Raw genomic sequence first — 17,304 nt, forward strand, 5'->3', positions numbered from 1 at the left:
AGGAGGCAAGGAAACAATGGCCACAGGTGCACTTGCATGTGAAAAAGAAACCTAGGAACAGAGTTTGGAGTTGGGTTGTTGTTTGTTTGGGAACAGAGCAGAACCTCCCAGGGAAGAAGGGGTAGATAAACTGACCTATCTCTGCACACTCAGTGGATCTGAAAAATGGATCTGACAAGGTGAAGAGGCACTCAGGAGCCCGGGTCATGCTGAAGAAGCAGCTCCTATTTACCATTCAAAAATAATCGTACTTGATTATATATTTAAAAGGGCTTCCCTGGTGGCTCAGATGGTACAGAATACACTTGCAATGCGGGAGACCTGGGTTTGATCCCTGGTTTGGGAAGATCCCCTGGTGGAGGGCCTGGCAACCCACTCCAGACAGAAGCCTGGCCGGCTACAGTCCATGGGGTCAGAAAGAGTCAGACAAACGACTGAGCAACTAACTACAAGCACATATATTTTAACAGGTAGCTTGGGAGTCTTTAGCAGAAGCACAAATGTGGAACGTGAAAGGGGTGAGACATGAGGTCCACGGGAAACTGAGTGAAAAACAGATTGGTTCAGAGATTAGACCTGGGGTGTTGCAGGATGATTTAATATTTCTGAATGGAATGCTGCTGTTTGCCAGCATTAATTGATCCAGCTGAATGGACTGACTTTCTGTAGCAACTCAACAATACTGTGTGATCTCTAACAGATAACATATATTTGGGAGCCAGACAGAATAGAGATGTAATCATGTAATAAAAGGATCTAGCAAATTCTTCAAGGAAGTTTTTACGGATCTTCCCAGGCTCCCTTTTAGGTGACATCCTCCCATCGTTTGCCACCATTGCACCCAGCCTGTTCTTTTCATAGCACACGTGTGATATGTTAGTTTTTGCCATTACTCTATAAACTTTACAAGACAGAAGATTAAATGCCATGATTAAACAATTAGATATTAAACAGTTGGCAAATAATTCATGAATGGACAAATGCCATCCAAAAATTCCTTGAGAAGTAGAATTTTCTGCTCTCTGTTCCCAGATGATAATGTCTTTTCCTCTTTTGACCAAATCTTTGTCCATTCTCTTGCTTCTACTCAAAAAATCTTTTAATAATACCAGCAGTTCTGCCCACGAGAAGGTGAGAAACAGTTACAGTAAAACCCTGGTTACCTACAGTGCATGTGAAAGGTAGTATCTTAATTAAATCCATGGTCATTCATATTTTGATGCTTTCTTTTGAAAATCTTTTAAAGATATATTTATAAACTTTTCTGTCTTGGTAAGTACATCATTCAGACTGAGAGATCTGAGGAAGCCTCAAAGTTACTATTCAATCAATAAATCAAAACAAAAAGGTACTGTTTGAGCACCTACTCATACTAGTATACATACAAACTAGTAGCATTTGTACTAGTTGCTGTGGGAATGGAGGAGAAGTAAGATACCATGCAGGTGGTTTAGCTGAGCCTAGAAACGGTGTGGTACATAACACAAAATAGTGATGTGGGGCTGATGTGGGTGATCTAGGCTCATTAGTGTTGCAGGGCTTTTGACTTCTCCTGAATCAGACAGGATATAGGTTAAGTGTATCCTGATGGCAAGAGAGAACGTTGAAGTCCCTTCTAAATATTAATACTTAATTTTAACATTTCCTGTGCTTCAGCAGAGAATTAAAGTGGAGAGCCTTGATTAACTGAAGGTTTCAACTACTTAGGTTTTACTATACATATGGTTCACCTTTTTAGGCACAATGTATTCCTCGAAACCATCATAAAGTTCATCAACATAAAGCAAATTCAGGCTGTGTATCTCTTACTCTAAAGGTATATGTGATTTACTTGCACTGTCTTTAGTTATTAGCAGAAATTGTTAAGTCAGTGTATATTTCAGTCTTTGTCTAAGACTATAAGTCAGTCTCTCAAAGAAAAATTTGAGTTAACGTAATTTAGGTATTCTCGGTAATATAAAGGTAAGGTTGGATCATATCTTAAGTATGAGGACTTGGTAGAAGCATTTGAAGATTTGAATAGAATTAGAATAATGAACGTGAAAAACTATGATGGAAAGTCAACAAGAGATGAATCAGCAAGGCCTAGGGGTTAGGTTCAGTTCAGTTCCGTTCAGTCGCTCAGTCATGTCCGACACTTTGTGACCCCATGAGTAGCAGCACGCCAGGCCTCCCTGTCCATCACCAACTCCCGGAGTTCACTCAGATTCATGTCCATCGAGTCAGTGATGCCATCCAGCCATCTCATCCTCTGGCGCCCCCTTCTCCTGCCCCCAATCCCTCCCAGCATCAGAGTCTTTTCCAATGAGTCAACTCTTTGCATGAGGTGGCCAAAGTACTGGAGTTCCAGCTTTAGCATCATTCCTTCCAAAGAAATCCCAGGGCTGATCTCCTTCAGAATGGACTGGTTGGATCTCCTTGCAGTCCAAGGGACTCTCAAGAGTCTTCTCCAACACCACACTTCAAAAGCATCAATTCTCCAGTGCTCAGCTTTCTTCACAGTCCAACTCTCACATCCATACATGACCACTGGAAAAACCATAGCCTTGACTAGACGGACCTTTGTTGGCAAAGTAATGTCTCTGCTTTTCAATATGCTATCTAGGTTGGTCATAACTTTTCTTCCAAGGAGTAAGTGTCTTTTAATTTCATGGCTGCAGTCACCATCTGCAGTGATTTTGGAGCCCAAAAAAATAAAGTCTGACACTGTTTCCCCATCTATTTCCCATGAAGTGATGGGACCAGATGCCATGATCTTCATTTTCTGAATGTTGAGTTTTAGGCCAACTTTTACACTCTCCTCTTTCACCTTCATCAAGAGGCTTTTGAGTTCCTCTTCACTTTCTGCCATAAGGGTGGTGTCATCTGCATATCTGAGGTTATTGATATTTCTCCTGGCAATCTTGATTCCAGCTTGTGCTTCTTCCAGTCCAGCGTTTCTCATGATGTACTCTGCATATAAGTAGGTGAGAAAGAAATTTGGAAGGAACAGTGCCCCACAAAAACAGCTTCAGATGCTGATATAAGTTGTTGCTTAGGGGATGCATATACACTGCTACTGCCGCTGCTGCTGCTGCTAAGTCGCTTCAGTTGTGTTCAACTCCTAACGACCCCATGGACTGCAGCCTATCAGGCTCCTCCGTCCATGGGATTTGCCAGGCAAGAGTACTGGAGTGGGTTGCCATTGCCTTTTCCACATAAACACTACTACTGTGTATTTTCAACTTTATGTTTAGAATTCTTGGTTCAGGAGCCTGCCTTCTGTCTCATCCTCTGGTTCCTCCTGAATTTGTCCTTTATCTTACTTCTTTTGGTCTTTGGGTCTAATAACTCACTCATGGTTTCATGATCCATTGGCCTCAATAGCTCGTGAGAATTCCCTGCTGCAGTCCTGGACCTCGGGGATTCCCAACAATTCTATCTAAGGTGAAGGTAGTGAGAGTGATATGGGTGATTTTATGGATTTGGGTAAGCTGAAAATCATGAGCAAGATAATGAACACATTGTAAACTTTAGAAAAAGTGCCTGGTGATAATAACAAAGATTGGGAGGGGCATATTAAATAAGAGCTATGAGCTTGGAAAGAATAGAAGTTGATACATCTTGGGAGGCAGGGAGGTGAGGAATTGGGGGGAGAACCCTACAAATAGTAAGAGCAAGATTAAGGTGTTGGTTGAAGATTTACCCAAAGAATCATGGAATTCTCTAGGCAACAATACTGGAGTGAGTTGCCATTTCCTTCTCCAGGGGATCTTCCTGACTCAAACCTGGGTCTCCTGCTTTGCAGGCATATTCTTTATCATCTGAGCCACCAGGAAAGCCCCCTGAAGAATGATAAATTCTAACAAAGCTGAGTATTGACAAAGCGAAAGCAATAGCTGCGCCATTTGGGGAAATATGGAGACTATGGAGTGAGAATTTCAAAGCACAATACGTACTACAGTTCATGTTAGACTATCAATATAAAATGTCCTGAATTCCCCAACCCTTGGTGGTTTTTTAAGAAAATATCCTTGTCCTTGGAAAGTACACCTTGAAGATTATGAGGTGAAGCACTGATCATTGATATACATGTATAAAGAAGTACTTAGTCAAAGTCCAGCCCATGGAAGTAAATTGGGCAATTAACTGAAATCATTTCAGTAATTTAAAGACTATAAAATATTAAATTTCATTCCTACAAGATAGAGCTAGGTGAAAATTTTAAATCATAAATCAGAATTTTCTTTGCCTCAGTTGAAAAGTAAAATGAATATTATAAGAGACACTGAAGTATTTAGAATCATCTTGAGCTAAAACGTAAGAGAGATTTTACTGTAGAGAACAGAATATATTATTATTAATGTGTACATCAAACTATAGTAGAAACTAATACTAATTACTAATACTAAGTAATAATATTAGTACTAATTACTAAGATACTTAAATCTTACACTTGGTGTTAGTACCCACTCCTTTCAGTTTTTCATGCTGCTGAAGGCTTGCAAGAAATTCTAATTAAATTATAAAAAATAATTTTTGAATTTTAAAACTATTTTATCATCTCACAGCTGAGCTCAATCCATTTAAAGGAGCGTTACAATAATTCACCCCTTGATCTGAACAGAAGTTATATAAGCCAGGTAAATACAGTATAGGGATAAATGACTTTAGTTAATTGATTGATTAAATTGATCTGTAAGCCAAAAGATTTATATAATGTGCCACTGACATACTTTTTAAAAATCACATAAAGTAATTTAATATTTTTATATGTATTCTCAAGAAAGGAATCTATTTCCCCATTGTGCTATGATTGTCCTTTATCTAACAAATAATACTCCATCAAATTTAATTTACAATATTAATCTTAAACTTATTGACAAAATTTACATCAATAAGTCAACCTTACTGATAAAATATATATCATTTAAAGTGCCAACTGAACAGTTTTTGAGTTATGTATAGACCTGCCAAACTAACACTGGAAACAACATACAGAACGGTTTCATCCCAGCCAAAATTTGTTTGTGCTTCTTTGCTGACAAAGTTAAAATATAAAAGAATAAGTGATTCTGTGTTACAGCCAACTGATGAGTAACTAATGTATCTAACATGTAGGGTTTTGGATGACCTTTTAAAAATACACCTTTCATATTATAAATTGATCTTAAAATGTCCCCACAAACTAACAGGAATGTACATGCTATAAAGCGAGAGTTTTCTGCTATCATATCATTTAAAGTCATACTCCACTTTTTAAAGTGTTTTCACAATATAGTGGATGAATACAGCATTTAAGAGGAGGAGCAGTTTCCCTACTTCATCAGCAAGGAAGCAAAACCTCAGCAAAGTTAAATTATGAAGCTAAGGTCTGAGAATAGCCAATTAGGGCAAGAACAAGTTGCCTGCTTCCCTGTTCCAGATTTGGCTTCCAGGGTAGAAATGGAAATTCACAAATGGAAACTGCAACTGCAAACACCATTTCAAGTGCTTCTGCCTAATTAGAATGCAGCCCAGAACTGTCCCCTGGCAAGAGATTGGGGAAACACAGTTGTAAAAGGAGAAGCTCTCCCCTTTGCTGAAAAAGTGCCAACCAATCTGATTCAGGCACATGGAAAGACATTCAAGCTGAGGCTCTGGTGTTAAAACTCAAAGTTTCCTTGTGCATAGAAATAAAATGAATTTTGAAAAGGGCACCGAAGTACTCAGGGAAGTCTTTGGCACTGAGGACAGAAAATAATTCTACTGGGGAGAATCTAACATCCTCATCTCCAGAGTTGGACTGATGATAGGAAAAGTAATGACATGCTACTAATATGAAAGAACTGTCTTCAGCTACATGGGAATTATTATTGAGTCATCACTTAAGAATTAATAATAGTACTAATTAACAAGGGTTTTAAAGTCATACTTTGGTATAATTGTCTTTCTTTATGTTTTCTTCTATTCAATATAGGACAACATTTAAGAGAAAAGACTCTGTAGTCAGAATAGGATTCACACTTGTTCTCTGGGCTTTCTAGTTATGTGACTTTGAAATGAGACTTTACCTTAGTTCCTCTTCTTTAAAATGGGTATAACAGTGCTTTCTCCATAAGACTTTAATAAATTTTTAGTGAGATAATACATATGAAGTGCTTGGTACAGGGCCCAAGAGAGAATAATCACTTAATAAATATTTGGAGTTTTCCCCCTTATTTTATCCTATTGTATATATAAGAGCGGATTTTCAAGTGGCAGAGTCAATTATAGATACCTTTTTGGTCTCCGAAATGTAATTACAGGAAAACCAAATGCTGAATGAGCTAAAGCTCACTCTTTGAGTTTTAATTTTTTTTTTTATTTAGAACAAAATTCTTTACAATACAGTGTTTCTCTGCTGCTCTAATCAAATGCACACCTGCAACATGACTTCAAGATTAAAAGATATAATGAAAAAAATGTATTCCTATTATCCTTTGGCATTTTTCTTTACCTCCTTAACTAAGAAATGAATAGTACTTGATTTTTTTTTTTTTTTAAGTAGGAGAAAGGAAATTCATGCATGCCAAGAGTTGGAGAGGAAAAACCCCTAGAACTCTAGTGTGCTAGGTTAAAAAACATTATTTAGAGGAACAGAGTGGGAAACCGGTGAATATTTTGGCTTTTATAAAAAGGGAGTGTGCCTCATAAATAGGACAGTTGGAATGTATGGAAAAGTTCCAGTTAAAACAAGACACAAAGCACATGACTAATATTGCTTTTCCAAGTTAGACAAATGCAGCTTTAACCAGAATTTGCTTCAGAGGGGCCTCTGGAGCCCTCCTTGAATCTTGAGATTTTCATCTTTTTTCAAGTTCCAAGTCTGAAATAGGAAAGCCATACTGAGATAGGCTGTGTTTTTGTCCCTCACCTTTCTTTCTGAGTTTCCCTCGCTTTGTCACAAATTCTCACCAGGTGAGTGAATGTCAGAAGACAAACTGATATACACAGGCAAAGAAGCAAATGCAAAACTGGATTTGAGCCTCTTCAGGAACTATCTTGTTTTATGTTGGATACCTGCGTAGCCCACCAAAAGAATATTCACTGTTTAGGAAATAATATGAACTGCAAAGTCATTTTCAAATGCAAATGACAAATATTCTTTATAGTCTTTCATCTTCTTGCCATTTCAAAGAAGATATCTAAAAAAACAAACAAATTTTCAGCCAGATTTCTGTATGTTACCCATCCTTCAAACCTGATGGATCTTCCTCAGTGTGAAGAGATTCCTTTAATAATAATTCATGGTGTTTCAATTCTCCTTTTACATTTTCCATCACCTGAGCATGAATTGCCTTGTGTTTTGTTATTATTTCGTGTTCTATGCACGAAACAACTGTGCATTTAAGATGACCTGAGGCCTCAGCATGCCTAAGGAGTTTCAGTTTACACCTGTTTCACCAGTGTAATTAATAGTTCCCCCTTTCAAGTTAAAAGGTACAGCATAAGTTATACAGTCACCCAAGGTGGTCTGCAATCAGAACTTTTTCAAAGCAAAGGTGGTTAAAATGTATATAAATGAGCCACAATAAAAGTCTTGATATGACCCTTCCAGATTAGCCTTCTTGCTGTGCCCATTTCAACACAAATGAGTGCCATCAGTGGCTTCACAATGGTTCTTGTAAATTCCATCATGAATTAGGGTTTTGATTTCTGTCATTCCAGCACACTTTAAATACTGACTCATGTTGGGATTGCCCCAAACAGGGCAGGGCAGACTAATGGAATGTGAAGTATTGCCCTAACATTTCTTAACCTGCCCAGTGTTTAAAGTGGCTTTATTTTCTCCATTTATGCTCCAAAAATTTTTGTGCTAGCATAAAACTGTGTTGTATTCACATGATATTTTTTGCTGTGTAACAAGAAGGGTTGAAATTTGTCCCTGAAACAAGGATTATATATAATAAAAGCCTAATAAACCTAGTTAATGAGAAGAAAACATACTAGTGCTATTTCCTAACATTTGCATTATAAGGAAGTTCTGCTCAGTAAGAAGTTACTCAATCTCACAGGGGCAAAGAACATTTGCTGAAATGGAATTTGATTTAGATCTGAACAATAAGAAAAATAAAATAAGGGCCTCCCTGGTGTTCAGTGGTAAAAACAAAATCCACCTGCCAGTGCAGGGTACACGGGTTCGATCCCTGATCCAGGAAGATTCCACATCCCTTGGAGCAACTACTTATCCTGCTCTCTAGAGACCCTGATAGCTCAGTTGGTAAAGAATACACCTGCAATGCAGGAGATCCCGGTTTGATTCCTGGGTTGGGAAGATCCACTGGAGAAGGGATAGCCTACCCAATCCAGTATTCTTGGGCTTCCCATATGGCTCAGCAGGTAAAGAATCCACCTGCAATGCAGGAGACCTGGGTTCAGACCCTGGGTTGGGAAGATCCTCAGAGAAGAGAAAGGCTACCCACTCCAGTATTCTGGCCTAGAGAACGCCATGGACAGTATAGTCCATGGGATCACAAAGCAGCAGACTGAGTGACTTTTGCTTTCACTTTCACTTTCTAGAGACCAGGAGCCCCAACTACTGAGCCCATGTGCTGCAAACTGAAGCCCATGCGCCCTAGAGCTTCTCTGCAATAAGAGAAGCTGCCACAATGAGAAGCCTGCTCACAGCACCTAGAGAGCAGCCCCTGTTCTCTGCAACTAGAGAAAGCCCAGACAGCAATGAAGAACCAGCACAGCCAAAAATAAATAAATAATTTTTTTAAAAAAGAGAAAGAAGGCAAGTGAATTTGATAGTTTTGCATCTGATAATGGTAGCATTCAAAAGTGCTATTTCAATTCAGTATCCTTCCATTGGGAAGATCCCCAGAGGAGGAAATGGCAATCCACTCCAGTATTCTAGCCTGGGAAATCATGGACTGAAGAGCCTGGTGGGCTGCAGTCCATGGGGTCGCAAAGAGTCAAACAGGATTTAGTGACTAAATAACAACAACAAAACTCATTTCATCACGTTTTCAAAGTTCTTTAGAAAGAAAGTAACCTTGCTTTTAAAAAAATCAGCAGAAATATTATCAGAAGACCAATGTAAGGAAAAGAAATTTGTCACTATAGGTATATTTGGTTTTTTTTTCACATTTGGAAACATCAACATAAGTTCATTCAGATGTGAAATATTAAGTAAACATAGTTATATTGCCTTTTGCAAAAATATGTTTGAGAAAGAAAGATTATTTAAAAATGCAAATAATCAGAGCTAGAAAGACTTCAGAAATTAAATAGATAAACTCAATTTAGAATATCAATTATTTGGGCGTCCCTGGTAGCTCAGCTGGTAAAGAATCTGCCTGCAATGCCTCATCACACATTTATTAAGTGTGTACCAGGTGCTAGGCTCACACACTGAGGAAAGAAAGAAAACAAATATAATCACCTGTTTTCTAGGAACTGACAGTCTAGTAGGTTTACTTTTCCAAGGTAAAGCAAAACATGAAAAATCAGTCTCTTTATGATAGATGATCTGTTTTTTTAATGCTATGCTTAACATTTCTAAAAGAATATTTACATTAATTCTGCTCATCTTTCTCTTATTTTTTTCACTGATATATAGTTGATATATAATATTGTAATTTACTGATATACCACATAGTGATTCACTATTTTAAATGTTGCATTCCATTTATAGATACTGTAAAATATTGGCTATATTCCCTGTGTGATACAATATATCCTTGTAATTTTTTTTTTAATATAATAATTTGTACCTCTTAATCCCCTAACTATATCTTGCTCCTTCCCCGCTTCTTTCTCCCCACTGGTAACTACTAGTTTTTTTCTCTATATCTCTTAGTCTCTTTCCTTTTCATTATATTCACTGGTTTGTTTTATTTTATATATACCACATATAAATTATATCATACAGTATTTATGTTTCTCTGACTTATTTCACTTAGCATAATACTCTTCAGTTCATCCATGTTGTTGCAAATAGCAAAATTTTACTCTTCTTAATGGCTGAGTAATATTCCATTGTATATAATAGAAGATATAGAAGATGTGTTACATATATAAATATATATAACATATATAAATATATAAATGGAATATTTATACATATATATAGGTTTCCCTGGTAGCTCAGTTGGTAAAGAATCTGCCTGTGGTGCAGGAGACTCAGGTTCGATCCTGGGGTCAGAAAAATCCCCTGGAGAAGGAAATGACAACCACTCCAGTATTCTTGTCTGGAAAATCTCATGGACAGAAGAGGCTGGCAGGCTATACAGTCCATGGGACTGCAAAAGTTGGACATGACTAAACAACTAACACAGTTTCTAAATCCATTCATCCATTGATGGACACTTACATTGCTTCCATATCTAGGCAACTGTAAATGATGCTGCTATGAATATCTTATTAATTTATCCTTTGAAACAGATGAAAAATTATCTTAGTCACTGTGTTCATCTGCTAGTAAAAGGGCCTTTACAAACAGTGACTTAAGTAAGATTGGTGTGAATTTTCCTGTTAATGTCAGAAACAGTCCTGAGAGACAACCCGGAAAGAGGGGAGCAACTCCACAGAGATGAGCAGCTTGGGCTCCTTTACTTTTGCAATCTTTACTATCTGTCTGTCTGTCATGAGACAGACGGACTGTGGCTGTCATGAGAAAGGTTACCTCAAATCTGAAGATTGCTGCTACTGCTCGGGACATCACATCTATGTCCTAGGCAGGAAGAAGGAAGACAGGCATAAGGCAAAAGGGGCCTTCCAGCTGAATCAGCCCTCTTTTTTGAGGAACTCTAACAGAACCCCCATTCAGCAACTTCTGCCTCATCATCCTAGTCATCAGAACTAATCATATGACCACATAAGAGAGGCTGGAAAAGGTGGTGATCCAGATCTTCTCAGTGCCATATTCAGCAAAACTAGGATACTGTTAGTAAAGAACCAGGCAGGCAAAGATCTGTCCTCTGCCTGCTATTCTAATTATTTATTGCTATTTAGGGTACATCATTATAGGAGATATTGATGGCACCCCACCCAGAGTCCTTTTATAGGCTAGCACACCATCCCCAGCTACTTTGAGTTTTGGCTGTTAATGGCTCCAAATGCCACCTTCTCAGAATTGGCTTCCACCGAAGTGACCCACATGGCTCAAAGATAAATGGGACTTTAATCCACCCTGTCTCCTTCCTATGCCCTCCAGGCTGCCTGAAACCAATGAATGACTGGTATTAGGGTATAAAAGTCAGACCACCTTTGCCTCAAGGTGGAAAAAACACTGTGGTATCAATTTGCTATGACTTCTGGGTGGGATTAGGCTGAGATCAGACTTTGCACCAACCTATTTGCTAAGCAAATGAGCAATTCAATTTTGTATTATATATATGAACTCCTAAGGAACAAATGAGGAAAAAGAGAAATACCAATGGCTGTATTACTTCCTTGCTCTCCCTCTTTTGAGATACTACCTCAGGCACTAACTTCCTTGTAATATATTTCTAAGCTTTACCCAGCTTCCCTACCCAGATCCATCTTTTCCAAAGCGCTTCCCACATTTCCATCTTTTCTCTGTTGCCTCTTTACTTAATCCTTATTAAAATTTAACAGTGAAAAAAAAATTAACTGTGACTTTGGTGGTTTGTTTGCTGTGCCTGATTTTCTAAGGAAGAGTCATAAATCACCTCCTCCCTCTCTATATTTTTTGAGGGGCCTTTAGTAAACAGTTCTCAATCAAAACTTGGAATAACCAGATAATTGCAAGTGACTAGAGCACAAATCTATTTCTTTGTTTTCATTTTTATATCAAATGATAGTACATTAAATTTCATGTACGTGAGAGCTTTCGGTAATCAGGTAATATATTTCAAAAATATCTAACATTTACATGACTATGATATACATCGAGAACAAAGAAACTCTGAAGTTATATTCCAAACTTTATTGTGTGTGCTCAGTTTGCCTAGTTTTGACTGTTATCAAAGTAGAATAAATATCCATTATAATATGATTTGTTTTTTTTAAAGGAAGCAGTTTTATATAATTACCCATGTTTAATTTAATTTGTATAGTAAATGCAATCAAGAAAAAATGCAAAAAAATGCACTTATGCATTTTTCACAAATTATTCTATCTAGAAGTAACAGGAGAATCTAAAATGATTAATTCTAGATAACAAGTACAATAATCTTTATTAGTTTTCATTGTTCCTTATTTCAGATAACTATGGACATCCTTTGAAATTTGTTGAAATTCTGTGGTCTAGACTTTAGAGCACAAAAATGTTTCCTAAACTTCCACTTGATCTGATCATTTGATTTATGGAAAGATCCCAAGTTAAACACTGAAATTTCTACTGTCTTTAGGTTATTTTTTCCTGGTCCAGTTTCTTCCTCTTTTTTACTTCTATAAATTAAACATTCTCAAAATAATATTAATAAACATATCATTTAAAACAAAATACATAAATGAGTGTCATGAGCATGTAATTTCTTGATTTTGTGTACTTTATCCTATTGATGATTACTATTTATTACAGTTCATGACAGACAGTTACTGAGGCTTTCTTCACATGTATCCTAAACACTTAATTCTGGGAAATGATTCAAAAATTATTCAGATTAAGTCAATGTTCACTTTTTAAAATTTGAACAAAATGAAGGTGTTCTAAGAGATTTTCAGAAATCCAATTAGAGTCATGCCAAATTGTAATAGATTGGACTGATATGCATATATTTGACTAAATTGTTCAGTTTTTCTGTAGTTGTGGCAAGCAGGGGTTACTCTCTAGTTTCAGTGCATGGGCTTCTCACCGAGGTGGCTTATTGGGGAGCATGAGCTCCAGAGTGCATGGGCTTCAGTAGTTGAGGCACATGGGCTTAGTTGCCCTGTGGCATGTGGAATCTTCCTGGGCCAGGGATTGAACCCATATCCTCTGCACTGGCAGGTGGATTCTTAACCACTGGACCACCAGGGAAGTCCAGGACTTTCATTTTAAAGAAAACCAGTTACATTTTAAACAAACTTAAAGACACACAATGCCTTAATTTTTTTTTTTTGAAAGCAGAACTAAACATATATACACAGATGTATGTGTATCCATTAGTCACTCAGTCGTGTCGGACTTTTTGTGACCCCATGTATTATAGCCCACCAGGCTCCTCTGTCCATGGAATTTTCCAGGCAAGAATACTGGACTGGACTGCCATTTCCTTCTCTGGGGATCTTCCTGACCCAGAGATCAAACCTGGCTCTCCTGCATTGCAGGCAGATTCTTTACTGCCTAAGCTACCAGGGAAACCCTACACAGATGTGTGTATGCAAACATATAAATATATATGTATAAATATATACATCTGTATATATATATATATATATATATATATACACACATATAACTTAAATAATAACATTACAATAATCCCTTTATTGAGTGCCTAATATTTGCCAAGCACTATTCCTGGCATGCTTGTACTTGTGATGCATCTCATATAAGTATTTTGATACAGGTAAAGTTAGCCCCATGTTACAGTGGAAGAAATGGAGCCTCAGAGAATTTAGGTAACTAGCTTAAGGGCACATAGCTGCTAAATGGTAGTGCTATGGAAATCTGGTACTTTGTTCGCAGTAACCAATTAACCATGCTACCTCATCACATCTGTCACCTCCAGGTGTAACATGATGAGAAAAAGTAAGACTTTCCACTCATGCTCATGCTGCTGCTGCTAAGTTGCTTCAGTCGTGTCCGACTCTGTGCGACCCGATAGACAGCAGCCCACCAGGCTCCCCAGTCCCTGGGATTCTCCAGGCAAGAACACTGGAGTGGGTTGCCATTTCCTTCTCCAATGAATGAAAGTGAAAAGTGAAAGGGAAGTCGCTCAGTCGTGTCCAACTCTTCGCGACCCCATGGACTGCAGCCTACCAGGCTCCTCTGTCCATGGGAGTTTCCAGGCAAGAGTACTGGAGTGGGGTGCCATTGCCTTCTCCGACTCATGCTCATAGATCAAGGAATTTGACTTATTCAGAATGTATGCAGTTACTGACAGTATGATGTTAAATCCTTTATTCATTTCTGTCATGGCAGCACACTTTCTAATAAAATAGGGTGTGTAAGGCACTTAGGCCTAAAACAAATGGACACAAAAGAGAGTTCTGAGGATATGTGGTTTATGATATTATTATTCTGTTTCCACTGGCTTAAGCATTTAATTAGAATCCATTAAAAATCCTTAATTGGAACAGAGTATTGGAACATAAAGAACAAGGTGATTAAAGCCACATAACTGGACAAATACCTGGATAAGTAGCCACCACTACCATAGAGGAGGGGGAAGAACCACTCAAGCACACCCTTTAATGAGGTGTCAGCTCTGAAGGCTGCTAGGAGACTTTTGCTGGAAAGCAGCCTTCCTGTGATGCTGACTCAAGGATGGGAATAAACTGAGAAGATGTGGAGACTGAGAAGATGTGGAGACTGATCACACACACACACACACACAAACTCCTAACACTTGGTGTCTAATAGCCCACATAGTAGCATGACCATTCAGTATAAACAGCTGCTGACTAATATGATAATTTTATGTTAGGTATTAACTTACTTGCATACTTTAAAATTAAAAAGGAAATCCATAAAATTATGCTTACCAAAGTGTATCTGACTAGTCTTCTCCAAAGTCTAACTATGACACTCTCTAGGAGCCTGGTGGGCTGCAGTCCATGGGGTCGCGAAGAGTCGGACACGACTGAGCGGCTTCACTTTCACTTTTCACTTTTATGCATTGAAGAAGGAAATGGCAACCCACGCCAGTGTTCTTGCCTGGAGAATCCCAGGGATGGGGGAGCCTGGTGGGTTGCCGTCTATGGGGTCTCACAGAGTCGGACACAACTGAAGCGACTTAGCAGCAGCAGCAGCAGCAGCAGCAGTAATATTTGACACTATTCCCGTGGAGTTCAATTTATGGCCTTAATCCAGTTCTGGAGAACCAGAGGCCCACCTCCTTTATATCCATATATGGGATCATTTTTCCCGTAATTAAGTAGACTCTGATGTTAGCCTTGGAACCTAGGAAATATTAATAGAACCAAAGTTTCTATCTCTCTTGGTCATCATCCTTAGGTGACAAAGTTTGAAAACAGAAGTTGGCATTAGAACTTTTGAAACAAAACAGTCAGAAAGCAAAATTCAGAGACAACAGATGTTTGCTTATAAATTCATTATTTACTACATGTGCTATAGAAGTAACAGCCTGACTTGAACTTGAACTGTGTTAACTTAAGACAGAGTCAGACAACTATTAGAAACAAAGACCAGAGTCAAAGAATCTGCACTTTCCCTTCTAGGAGACTGCGGTCTTCACTGCCAGAGCAAAAGTCTCATCTATTAAATGAAATGCATGGTCAAATCTGATCTGAAATAGGCTTAATTCCATCTTCCAGTTGGGTCAAGCTTCAGTTCAGTTCAGTTGCTCAGTTGTGTCCTACTCTTTGTGACCCCATGGACTGCAGCACACCAGGCCTCCCTGTCCATCACCAACTCCCGGAGTTCACTCAAACTCATGTCCATTGCGTTGGTGATGCCATCCAACCATCTCATCCTCTGTCATCCCCTTCTCCTCCTGCCTTCAATCTTTTCCACCATCAGGGTCTTTTCCAATGAGTCGGTTCTTCACATCAGATGGCCAAAGTATTGGAGTTTCAGCTTTTAGCATCAGTCCTTCCAATGAATATTCAGGACTGATTTCCTTTAGGATTGACTGGTTGGATCTCCTTGCTGTCCAAGAGACTCTCAGGAGTCTTCTCCAACACCACAGTTCAAAAGCATCAATTCTTCAGTTCTCAGCTTTCTTTATAGTCTCACTCTCTCATCCATACATGACTACTGGAAAAACCATAGCTTTGACTAGATAGACCTTTGTTGGTAAAGGAATGTCTCTGCTTCTTAATATGCTGTCTAGGTTGGTCATAGCTTTTCTTCCAAGGGTCAAGCTTAAGAGTTGGTAAAGGTCAAGTTAGGTCTGCAAATGTGCTTGATTTATAAACCTAAACTGACTTCCATTCTGGGGACAAAACTAAAAAGGTCACTCCTCTCCTAAATACTTTGGAAATAAGCAGGCTTTACAGTTTTGGAGGATAAGCCAAATGAAAAGTTTTTAGGTTATGGAGTCTTCATAGTTGGAAACCACACTCATAGTAAAGAGAGCCCAAATATTAGTTATTTTTTTAGTCTCTGGAACTCTAGACTAGTAAAGAAAATTCTAGGCCAGTGCATCTAAATCAGGGAAGATGTTTTGGATAGTGTATTTTATTTTATTTATTTATTTTTTTTGTTATTCCATTAATTTTATTTTTTTTTCAATTTTATTTTATTTTTAAACTTTACATAACTGTATTAGATTTGCCAAATATCAAAATGAATCCGCCACAGGTATACATGTGTTCCCCATCCTGAACCCTCCTCCCTCCTCCCTCCTGATATAAAGTCAAGGAAAAAGGATGAAGGGGACATAGAGAGGGATAATAGAACAATGAGACACTAGGAAAAAATGTTTTTAGCTTAACTCATGGATGTCTGGGAAAATACAGGGAAGAATGCTCACTACCACCCCAGGTTAGCACCTCTCTGCTGTGTTTACTCTCCTGTATTCCTCTCTCTCTTCACTGCCAATGCCCATCCCACGCCACCTCCAAGTCAGAAGATTCTAGAATGTTGGGGCAAATTGAGAGAGAAGAAAAGAAGAAACCAATTAGATGGGGACAGATAGAGATTTTGTAGGTTCTATCCACTTACGTGTGTGATTGGACACACACAGTCTTTTTTTCATGCCTTTTACATATTTAAAACAGAGATAAACACAAATGAGAAGAAACAAATTGAGATGGCAAAGAGACATGCTATGTATCACTGCCTCTGGGGAGCCATCCTTAAACTTGCCCTCTTCTCTGACCCCTGCCCTCCCCTCTAAGCAGAGAGAGAAGTTCCTCACTGTAGTCCCATAGTGCATTGGTGATATTTTGTTACACCTATCACTCTGTATTTTATTGTTTGCTTATATGGTTTTTACTCCACCTGGATTGCAAACTACTTAGAACCAAGATATCTATGATATGTACTGTGTCTGAAGTAATGGGTAGAATGCTGTGATTTCCCTACATTTTACTACATTTCATAGTAAAGGATGAAATATAGGAAGCATGTAATTGTTCCAATAAAACCTTATGATAAAATAATTTATGACTCACTCTTTATTATATTTTAGGTATTTAAGTTTATAGCGATGAGTCTCTTTTTAATGATCTACTAAGTAGTAGGTGGCTAGAAGGATAAAGGTAAACAGTATCCCAGCTCAA

At 38.2% G+C, this 17,304-nt stretch overlaps 1 protein-coding gene across 1 annotated transcript in view; it reads left to right on the plus strand.

Moving 5' to 3' along the window:
- The window catches only part of ITGB8 (integrin subunit beta 8), a 103,203-nt gene that overhangs the window by 18,449 nt on the left and 67,450 nt on the right, over positions 1 to 17,304 (plus strand). The window lies entirely within an intron of this gene.

Source organism: Bubalus kerabau, chromosome 8 (assembly GCF_029407905.1).
Source record: "Bubalus kerabau isolate K-KA32 ecotype Philippines breed swamp buffalo chromosome 8, PCC_UOA_SB_1v2, whole genome shotgun sequence".
NCBI classification, from domain to species: Eukaryota; Metazoa; Chordata; class Mammalia; order Artiodactyla; family Bovidae; genus Bubalus; species Bubalus kerabau.